Source organism: Miniopterus schreibersii, assembly GCF_964146895.1.
Source record: "Miniopterus schreibersii genome assembly, chromosome: 7".
Taxonomy (NCBI): Eukaryota; Metazoa; Chordata; class Mammalia; order Chiroptera; family Miniopteridae; genus Miniopterus; species Miniopterus schreibersii.
In genome coordinates, this window is record NC_138108.1 from 2989211 (window position 1) to 2999290 (window position 10080).

At 58.1% G+C, this 10080-nt stretch overlaps 1 long non-coding RNA gene across 1 annotated transcript; it reads left to right on the forward strand.

Annotated features, from left to right (window-relative positions):
- Positions 1-2420: 2420 nt before the first annotated feature.
- LOC308559991 lies at positions 2421-7719 on the forward strand. Its single transcript, XR_013999237.1, has 3 exons — positions 2421-6310; positions 6449-6639; positions 7203-7719. It is a non-coding gene; the product is annotated as an uncharacterized lncRNA (long non-coding RNA).
- The last annotated feature ends 2361 nt before the right edge of the window (positions 7720-10080 follow it).

Below are 10080 nucleotides of genomic sequence, written 5' to 3' on the forward strand. Positions count from 1 at the left end.
GGCGGGCAGGTGGGAGATGCGAGGGGAGGTGCGTCTCGGCCCCACTCCACCGCGGGCGGCCAGGCTTGCTCCCTGGCGCCTTGTCCTGGGGGAGCCTGCCCAGTGGCTCCCCTGAGCACCAGAACCGGGGGGTGCTGGTCCAAGACGCAGCTCCCCATCCCCCAGCAGCCCCCCGCACGTGCTTCGGCCTCTGTTTGAAGGGATTAGCAGCCCAGAGCCACGTTGACGCCCGCATGTGGGGTTAAATGGGGAGCACATCTGTGTTTTTTAGCACGGTGAGATGTTTCTGACATTTAAATTCCTCCGGCCACAGTCCTGGGGGCAGCCAATTTTAGTGGTTGGCCAGTTAATTACGGGGGAGGTACGGTAAAATCTCACACTACGACGGCGACTATTTTATTACCTAGTCAAAATCGACACCTAGGAAAGGAAGGAAATCAGCCCCTCTCCGTCTCCTAAATAAACATTAACAAAAACGTAGAGTCCCCACCAGTTCGAAGGTGCGCGGATTGTCAACCCGCCTGGGGGAGACCCGCGCTTTCGCTCTCGGAGCTAAGGCGAGGGCGCGGCCACAGGTTTTCGTCGCCAGATGCCACTTCGTCAGAAGACGGCCTCTTTGGGGATTTTAAATTTAGAGGAAAATTTGTCTTGTGGATCCTTCCTAAAGGGACATTAGGGAGGTAGCAGCCGAAGTCTTCGTAAAGTTTTACAGAAAATCGAGAAATGTTTTTCATGGAGACGGTTCCTAAAGGAGCCCCTGAGAAAATCGGAGGCAGCTCGGACCCAAGGCGGGTCGGGTCACTTCAACTCCAGGCAGCCAGTGTGCCTTGAGAAGGCCCCGGAGGCCGGGCCCCCGGCAGCGGGCTCAGCCCCCAGCACCAGGCACGTCTGATTGGGTGCGACCCCGAGTCTGGCTTACGGCGTCTAAGCAGTTACCCAAAAAGCAAAACCCATCGACGCCAACAAAACCTATTCCCCAAGGAGAAAGTCAGTCAGAACAGAGCAGAAAACCCTGTTATACGTGAATTTCCCTGTGCTTCTTGCTGATTTTAACTCCATACTTTGTTCTTTGTTTTTATAAAACTGAAGTTATTTTTGATGTTTGGAAAAGCACGGTGAGTTTTATTGTTACTATGGATTTAAATTCTTATCGAAGCAAGCAGTGCGGGCACTTCAGTTGTGCATAGTTGAAAAGGTACTTACTGCGAGGCTTAACCACAGTCCCGTCCCCCTCTTCCTAGCCCGACCCCCAGCTCGCACCTACACTCAAGGATCCCTTTCGGGGCTTCAGGGGCTCCGGCCAACCCGCCCCGAGCCCTCCCTGCCTCTTCCTGCAGCTCCCACCTCCTTCCTCTTGGCTCCGGGAGCCATCGTGGGCTAAAGAGGGGGGCTGGACGCCAGTCCATGCAAGAGAATGAAAGAGAAAAAGAGAGGTTCCCGGCTGTAGGAAAGGGTGTGCATCGGGCCCCCGTCCTTAGAACAGGACAGAGGTTCGCTCGCAGGGATGTCAGCCCCAGCCAGCGAGGGGCCCGGGCGACGGGAGAGCAGGGCGTCCGCGCCTCCTAAGAGGAGCCTTGACCAGCTGGCCGGGGAGGGCGAAGGGGCCGGGAGGCTGGCCACCCTCGGCCAGCTCCGTCCCTGCGTGCCACGGCGGCCACGGAGGCCACGGAGGCCACGTCGGCCACGCTGGTGTGGCTCGGCCGAGAGCGAGCCTGCCAGAAACTCGGAGAGTTGTTTTCGGCAGACGAGCCAGGGAGGAACAGATGCCTGTGTTTTGCGGTCGCCATCCCTGTGTCTTCTCCGCATAACGTTTTCCCGAAAGATGTTTAAAATGCGTTAGGAATCGTGTTTCGTCAACACCCCCTGCCGGCAGGGGGGCGCCCGGAGGCGGGAAGGAGGCAGCTCGTCCTGCAGGGAGCTTCAGGCGGAGAGTGGAATCGGCCTGCGGGGGGGGGGGGGGGGTTGGAAGCCAGCGTCCAGGTGGGTTTGTGATGGACAGAAACGCCCAAATGAGGGGCATCGCCCTTCATTCATTCATCAGCAGGCACTTACTGGGGTGCCCCCATGCCGGTCTCTGTGTTGGGTGCTGGGCAAACACCAATGAGGAGAGTCCAGGATTCCTTGGATGATGGCAATTTGAGGTTAAAAGGAGACATTCTGAAGATCAGCAGAACAGGTTACGTTAGTGATTTTGGTGCAGAAAGAATCGAGGTAAAAGGTACTATGAACATAAATTGTGAAATGTGAAAGGTACAAATCTGAAGAATAGCCTTTTATTACTAAATGGAAAAGCAGAAAAGAAATTAAATTTAACTTTTTGAATAGGTCCTATACTTCAGTATTCAAACAATTCGAAAAGCGATGGCTTAAGAAGTCTTGCTCCCTCCCTCTGGACACACCCATTTCTCCCTCACCTCGTGGATATTTATATAAATTTCCTGTTTATCTTTCCGGTGTTTCCTTTTATTAAAATTGGTTTTTAGCCCGGCCGGCATGGCTCGGCGGTTGAGCATCGACCTATGACCCAGGAGATCGGGGTTCAATCCCCGGTCAGGGCAACCGACCGAGCCATAGCAGCCAGGGCATTTCCAATGTTTCTTTATGAAAATGGAAGCACATATGCCTATATATTATTATTACTTTATACCGTAGGCGTATCAGTTTTATAATTTGCATAACAAATTACCACAAATTTAGTGGTTTGAAACAATGCGTGTTTATGACCTCACAGTTCCTGGGGGTCAGGAGTCCGGGTGTGGCTCAGCGGGGTTCTCTGCACAGGGTCCCACAGAGTGGGAGCCGACGTGTTGGCTGGGTTGCCGTCTCATCAGAAGCTCGACTGGGGAAGGATCTGCTCCAAGCGTCAGACCCATGCCCAGCTCTTGAACTCGGGATCCCTGTGCCTCTGGCGATGCCCTCCTGCCCACACGCGCCCAGGGGGCCTGTGTCTGCCCACGGCGGGGCCCTGTGGCCGCTGCCAGTGGTGACTACATGCATGTGTTCAAACCTTCAGCTTGAGGTTACGTCGATGCTGGAGAGGGCGGGATCCAGTGACTGTGGAGGTTCCCGCCTGTAGGGGCCCATTCCTGCCTGTTTTATTTAAGCAGCAACCACACCCCCTCCCCCCTAATGGCCCCGTCTCTTCCCGGCACGTCCCGAGGACCACGCCACACTGGACGGCGTGTCCACACCCTTGGAAAGAGGTCTGCAGTGCAAGCCAGGGAAGCCCGCTTGTGATGAACACAATGCAAACTCGTTCCCCCACAAGACTGAATTTCTTGAGATGCTTTGTTAGGGGGAAAAAAAAAGCCCGGAAGAAAAAAACTAGTTCTCACTCGGGCCACTTTTTTTCTTAAGATTTTATTTATCTTAAGTCAGGGCCAACCAAATGCAGATCTGAGCAAATCCTAAACGGTTTCTCCTTATAAATAAACAGTGCCCAGGCAGAGAGGGAAAGGGGGCCGATCGCGGGTGCATCCCCCCATCCGCCCATCAGATGCACATGGATCCCACGCAGACACAGCTGTTTGTGTGAGGGCGGACTCGCTCAGCGGACTCACGCTCCGCGTGCCAGGCGCTGGGTTAGGTTTTGGGACCTGCACACGCTTGGGACAGGCCAGCTCCTCCCAGTGGGGTTTGCACTCCAGTGAGGACAGGCAATAAGGCGCAGACGAATGTACGCTGTGATTACCACTTGCAATAATTAGCGCTTATTCAGGCCCTAAGAGGGAGGGCAAGGAGGGTAACGACGGTGGAAATGACGCTCGTTTCCAAGGAACGGTATCACCTGCCCTTTTTCTAGGGCGAAATGAATGTGACCACGTGGATGACCTGCGGGCACAGGGCCGCCTCTGGGTCCCAGGTGCCCTGTGTGCTGAGACCTTGGGGAGACGTGGGGGAGGTCTGGTCAGCACCAGGAGTCACCTCCCCCCCTTGCTGCCTTGTTGTTCCTGGGGACCCAGGGTTTGGGGATATTTGATGATTGCCGCGCTGTTGCTTGGTTCCCGTGGGCTCCGCATTTTCCTGCTCCCATCTCACCCGAACACGCCGCCCCGAGTTCTCCCGCTGAAATCTCATCGTGGCCCAAGCAGTTTGAGATTCAAGCAGAAAACTACTTTTTCCCCTCCATGGAAACGGAATTCTTCGTGGCCTGTTCTCTCCTAAGGAAGCTCAGTTTTCCTTGACTATAAATAAATGTCACGGGATTATATTTATGAGGCCTGTGCCCGCGGCTTATATCAAAATAGCGGACTTACTGTCTTAGGAGGCGAAGCGCATCGCCCACGTTCCAAATAATCCACAGCTTTTATCTCATTGGACCTGAACAAGCAAAACAACCTGAGCGGCTCACAATGACACGGACACACCTACATGTAATCGCGGTCGGCGGGGACACGTGCGCCCCGTCGGGTCTCCTCCTCGCTTCTGTGCTCTCCGCGATTGAGCCAAACCCCGGCCCCTCCGCTACACGGCTTCCACTTCAGAGGCTGTTACATGTGGTTTGTAAACAGAATCATCTCCAAAGTAATTGAGTTAAAACGCTGATGAGCCGAAAACACTTGTCCTGCCCTTGCAGCTGCAATGAGGGCCCCGCGTGGGTTTCAGAGCCGGCTCTCAGCGACCGCGAGGATCTGAGCAAAGTGGCATCAGCATCGGTTTAAACACTTAGGAGCCACAGTCCTCACCCCTGAGCATCCGAAGCATCTGGGAGCTTCTTAAAAGCACGGTGGCCCCGGGCCCCTGAGCGGACCCCAAAACCCCTGGGGTGAAGCCTGGGCACCGGCAGCCTTTTGAAAACTGTCCCCCAGCTCCCGGCGGACAGGGAGGGCTGAGGCCCCACCAAGTAGCGGATGAGATTCTTCAGCTAGATGACGACCGTCTGTCGTCCTCGGTCGCTTGGAAAATCAAAACAAGCCTGAGCTGGAGAATCTTGGGTAGAAGGAAGAAGCCTTGCACAGTAATAGGTAAGCTAAAAATAGCTTGCATTCTGCCACTCACCTCCCTTTACACTGAGTTTATTTTGGGGACCAGGTCACCTAACTTGCCAGGAAGACCCTACTGCGGATTTCCAGGCGATTTTACGCACTGACTGACATTGTTTATTGTGAATCTACGGTGCAGGTCCACTCTGACCGCAGGGCCTTTGTGCAGAAAGGCAAACTAGGCTCCTTAGGGTCAGCGTCAGCCCCGGTGTGAGACCCGACCCCTTCTTTCTCTCTCCCACTCTCCCTCCCTGTCCCCGGCCAGGCCCAGGGCTTTCCTGGGAGGGGTCGCCTGTTGGTCAGAAAGACCAGGCCGGTTCCCAAAGGGCTCTGACCCGCGTCTGGAATCCAAGCTGCTTTCCTACCTCCCCGCCTCCCCCGCCCCCACCTCCTTGCCAGTGTCGCTCGCCCGGCCACTGTCCCGGCCTCTGCAGCACCTTCTCTCCTATTAACACCTTTATCATTTTTTGAAGGTCGGCTCCGGTTCCACCCTCCGTGGCGGCGTCTCCCTGCGTCTCGAGGCCCCTCGCATCCGCTTGCGACGCGTTCGAGCTCCTCCTGCCTCGCAGTAAACAGGCGCTTCCTAATCTTCCCCTCCCACTGGCCCGAAAGGGGGAACGTCTCTCGTCTCTCGGCTGTTTCCATGTCCTTTGAAGTCTGCAGCTCATAAGCGTTGCTGCAGGTGCGCTGGTCGGGGTGATGAACGTGGTATTTAATGAAAGCGCTGTGCTCTGCGGTTGGGGATTCTGCCTCGTGGATCTCTCAACGGGGGTGCATTTCCGGTAGGAAACCTTCAGGAAAGGCACTCACTCTAAACGCTGGACGGATTCTCCCTGGCTCTCTGTTAATCATTTACCGGTGGAGGCCTGGTGATGACAGCTACGGGGGAAAAGCAACGAGAGCCAGGAAGCAAAAACCGGCCCGGGGCTCCGCGGCCTTTGCACAGCCTGCCCTTTGCAAGTGGGAGACACACAGGCACCGTGTCAGCTGAGGAGACAGACGGCTCCCATGTATTGTCAGTTATGCTCCGGGACCCGCAGAGGAACGGCCGGCTCTTCATCTCAGCATCGCTAGGTTATGGGAACATCATCTCAACGGTTTAAGAGACGCGGGCGGCTTCTATTTTGGTCCTGGTGCAGGAAACTCAGCCTTTGTCCATTTTCACGGTTTGATTTATGTGAGCTTAAAAATTCATAAGGCAGGAACCAACCTCGAGCAAATATTGTTTTTTGCAGGAGCCAAGTCAAACACTCTCGCCTCTCAGCTTCCTGGTCAAGGGTGTCCAGATGCGCGGAGTAGCTGCCCCTCACCGATTCAGTCGACTGAAGGTCAAAACCAGCCTTTGCTGTGACCTTGGGGTGGGGGGCTCCACCCCAGGCTCAAAGAGGGGGACAGGGAGCCGTCCCCCTTTCTGGAGCAGTCTCTGCGTCAGGTGCCTTATGTTCACTCTCTTATTTAATCCCCAGCTCAACCTATGACACAGGCCCAGTGACCTGGACTTTCCGGAAGCAGAAGCTGGGACAGGGGGAGGCACCTGCCTGAGCTTGCACGGCTGCCGGCGTGACCTCGAGGCCGTGCGTGTGTCGGGGTCACTCGTCATTACGGGCAACTCCAGGAGCACCCTGATTATTTCCCACGTGGAGCTGCCGGGGCAGCCGTAAGTTACCCACGTTTCCTCCCCGCTCTAGAAAGAAAGACCACGACTGGACGTGGGGCTCTCTCTGGTGCACGGGTGTGCGGCCCGATTAGGGCCCGCGTGGGAGAGGGACGCGTCCGGAGACCCCTGTCTAGTGCAGAGTCGCTTTCAGACCCCAGTCCCTTTGTGCGAGAACCGCTCTGTTTCTCTTTGACACGGAGGCCAGAAACCATTCGCCTTCGAAGCTCCTGCTTCTCCAAGGGCCATTCAGGCCCAGGCTGCAGATGGCCGGACAAAGATGGGCCCTTGTGCTCTGGGCCGGATTCGCGGGCCTCCCCCCCACAGAGCATCTTTCACTAACATTTGCTTTTCAAAGCCATCCTCCCGGACAAGGGCTGCTTTCTGTACAGATGACTCCTAGTAACCCTTTCCCCTGTAAGGATGTTTCCTTCTAAGGCTTTACAGAAACATATTTCTAATTCCTGCAGAGACGCTGAGCATTAACAGTGTCAGTGCCCGATCAGGTTTTTGTTTCTTTGTTTCTTTAATCCCCACCTGAGGATATTTTTTCCCCTGCTTTTCAGAGAGAGTGGAAGGGAGGGAGAGAGAGAGAGAAACATGAACATGGATTCCTTGCCTCCCGCCCTGACTGACCGGGCCAAGGATCGGGCCCGCAACCCAGGTACATGCCCTCGACCAGAACCGAACCCGAGGCCCTCCAGTCCTGGGACCGACCCTCTAACCACTGGGCCAAGCCTGCTAGGGCCGGGCCAGGTTTTATCTCGCAGGGTCAGCGCTCTTTCTCCGCAGGAGGAGAGGCGGAGTTAGAGGCCCGCTGGGCTCCTTGACTCGCCCGGGACCCCAGCGTCACGGTGCCGCCCCTGGACCCGCTCTCCACGTCCCCAGATGTGCCAGTCAACGCTCAGGCCCCGGGCCCCAGGGCACGCAGCCTGGGAATCTGTGTCTGTATCGAGCCCCCAGCCGTTCCCACCTGCAGGCAGACGTGGGAACGAGTGGGTGGCGTTTGTGTGGCAAGCGAGCGGGCGGCAAGCTTCTGCCCGCGGGAACAGGACGCCCGTCGGGGCGGCGGGCGGGAACCTGCCCGCGCTGCGCCTGAACAGCCTCGTGCCCGGGAAAACGCCAGCAGCCGGGAAAGCGGGGAGCTCACAGGTGGGGCGCCGGCAGCCGCTCCCCAGAGGGTGCCCGGGCTTCGCCCCCAGGGAGGAGCCAATCCAAGGCCTCCTGAAGTGGCGACAACGGCAAGAAGTCGCCTTGCTCACAGGCTCCTGTGGCCCGTCTTCAGTCCCACAGCTCCGTCCCTTTGTCGGGCCTTATTTTATTTGGGGCCTGGAGGGCAGCGTTCCCAGTGATTTCCCTCGTGCTCCCCCACGGGGACACCCATCAGAGCCCCACCTGGAAAGTAGCCGACGTCGCCTAGCCGTGCCTTGGGGACGGATGGAGGAGGCTCGGGTGACCCCGCCGGGGAATTGGGGGGAGGCAGCCTCTGGTTCACTGTCCCGAAGCTACTTCTCACGCAGGCACACTCTTCACCCGCTCCCGCCAACCGAGGAACGTCAGCCCGGCGCTCTTCATTACGGAGGAAGGATGAAGGAGAGAGGGGACCCCTGCACCCCGACCCCGTGGTGAACAGAAGGCCCACGCAGTGCAGGGAGGTCTTGGAAAGCCGGGCAGCCCCTCCCCTCGAGGTGCCCGGATACGGGGGGCCTCACCTGTCCGCGCTGGGTGTTCGCAGCACATCTCGCTCTCTCCGGGGGCTCGCCGCGGCCTGGGCCGGCCCCGCGCTGTCCCCGCAGCCGGAGGTACCGTGGGAGGTCGTCGGCTCTCTCGGGGCCACCGGCCGACGGCCCCTGACGTCGCTCCCGGTCGGCCGGATGCTGCTGCTCTGTGGGATTTGCTGCCTCACCGTGTCTCTGTTTCGCCGTGGGTTGTTCTTGTCCTTGAGTATCACTAACAGTGATGACGAGTGAACAGAAACAGCCTAGCGACCTGGGTTAGATGAGCTCAGTGGCACGGGAAGTGCTTCTCAGCTTCTCCCAAAGGGCCTCACGGTCTCAGGAAATGAGCTTGACCTGCATGCCGGCCGGGGCCCAGCGAAAGCTTCAATTCTGCTGCCCTTTTTATGATGAAATCTTTTTTTAATATTTTCACCCGAGGACTTGCTTAGAGAGAGGAAGGGGGAGAGAGGGGGAAACCTTGATCAGTTGCCTTCTGTATGACTGGGGATCGAACCCGCAACCCGGGCATCGAACCGGCGACCTTTGGGTGCTCAACCGACTGAGCCACTCCGGCGGGGCCGTGACGAGCCTTTGAGTTGCCAGAAGAGAACATCCTCTCGCCTCAGAACAGGCCCCCCCAGGACGGTGCCTCGTCCCCGGGCCTGCAGAGAACTGGCCGGCCGGCAGGGACCAGCGGCTGAGAGCGGAGCGTTCTCCTTGGGGTGCAGGATCAGAGTTGGTGTTTGCGGGGAAGGAGGTGAGATTATAAAATAATATTGGGCCGGTGGACCCAGAAGCACCCAGTTCTGCCTCAGCTCTGCCCCCCCCCTCCGGGAGGTCTCGGGGGCAGGCGTGTGCTTGGAGGACGAGCTCGGGGGCTCAGAGCCTCACTCGCCGGCGCTCCGGCACGGTTGCCGGAGCTGAGAAGCTTGGACCACCCGAGAACCAACCTTGGCCCAAAGAATCAGGCCAGAGACACCACATCATCCTGAGGCCGAGACACCTTTGGCCCTGGGCGCCCATCCCAGGCCACCCAAAGGTCAGGGATACCCACGTGGACCTGTAACCTCAGCCTCACGAGGGGAGGAAGGCAGAGGGACATTAGAAGAGCCCGGGAGAGGGGCCTGGGAATCCAGCCCAGTCACGAAAACGAAAGCCCCCAGAGTGGAAATCCATACCTTCTGCCCGACCTTCAGCGCCCTGACCTGCGAGCCTGCTCTAGCCCTGGGGCAATGCCACCGGGCACCCTCCCAGGATGTCTTAGCCTTTAGCACAAGGACCAGAACGTCCCTCCCGCTCTGCCAGGAGAGCAGGGATGAGCGGCATTGTTCCGATTGACCTTTATTTACAAAAACGGGTGGCCAGCTGGATTTGGCACAGGGGCTGCACTCTGCCAATCCCGCGTTGGCACAAACGAGGAGCCCAGGGCCGGGACGCCCCCTGCTTGGTCCCCCGGACCACGCCCTGCTCCTGCGGTGGCCGTCCCTCCCGAGGGAGGCCTCCAGCTCGGCCCACTGCGCCGTCCAGGGATGGGCCTGACCCACGCCTGGCCAGTGGCGGGGGGTCCTCAGGAGCGGTGTGAAACAGTGGTGGAAGCCCCGCGATGCGAACCCGCGTCCCTGATGGCAGCCAGGGTCCCCGCCAGGAGGACAGAGCGTGTCGGCGCTGAGGGCAACGGGAGGTGATGCCCGAGCCCGTGGAGGCAGCAGATGGGGAGCGGAGTCGT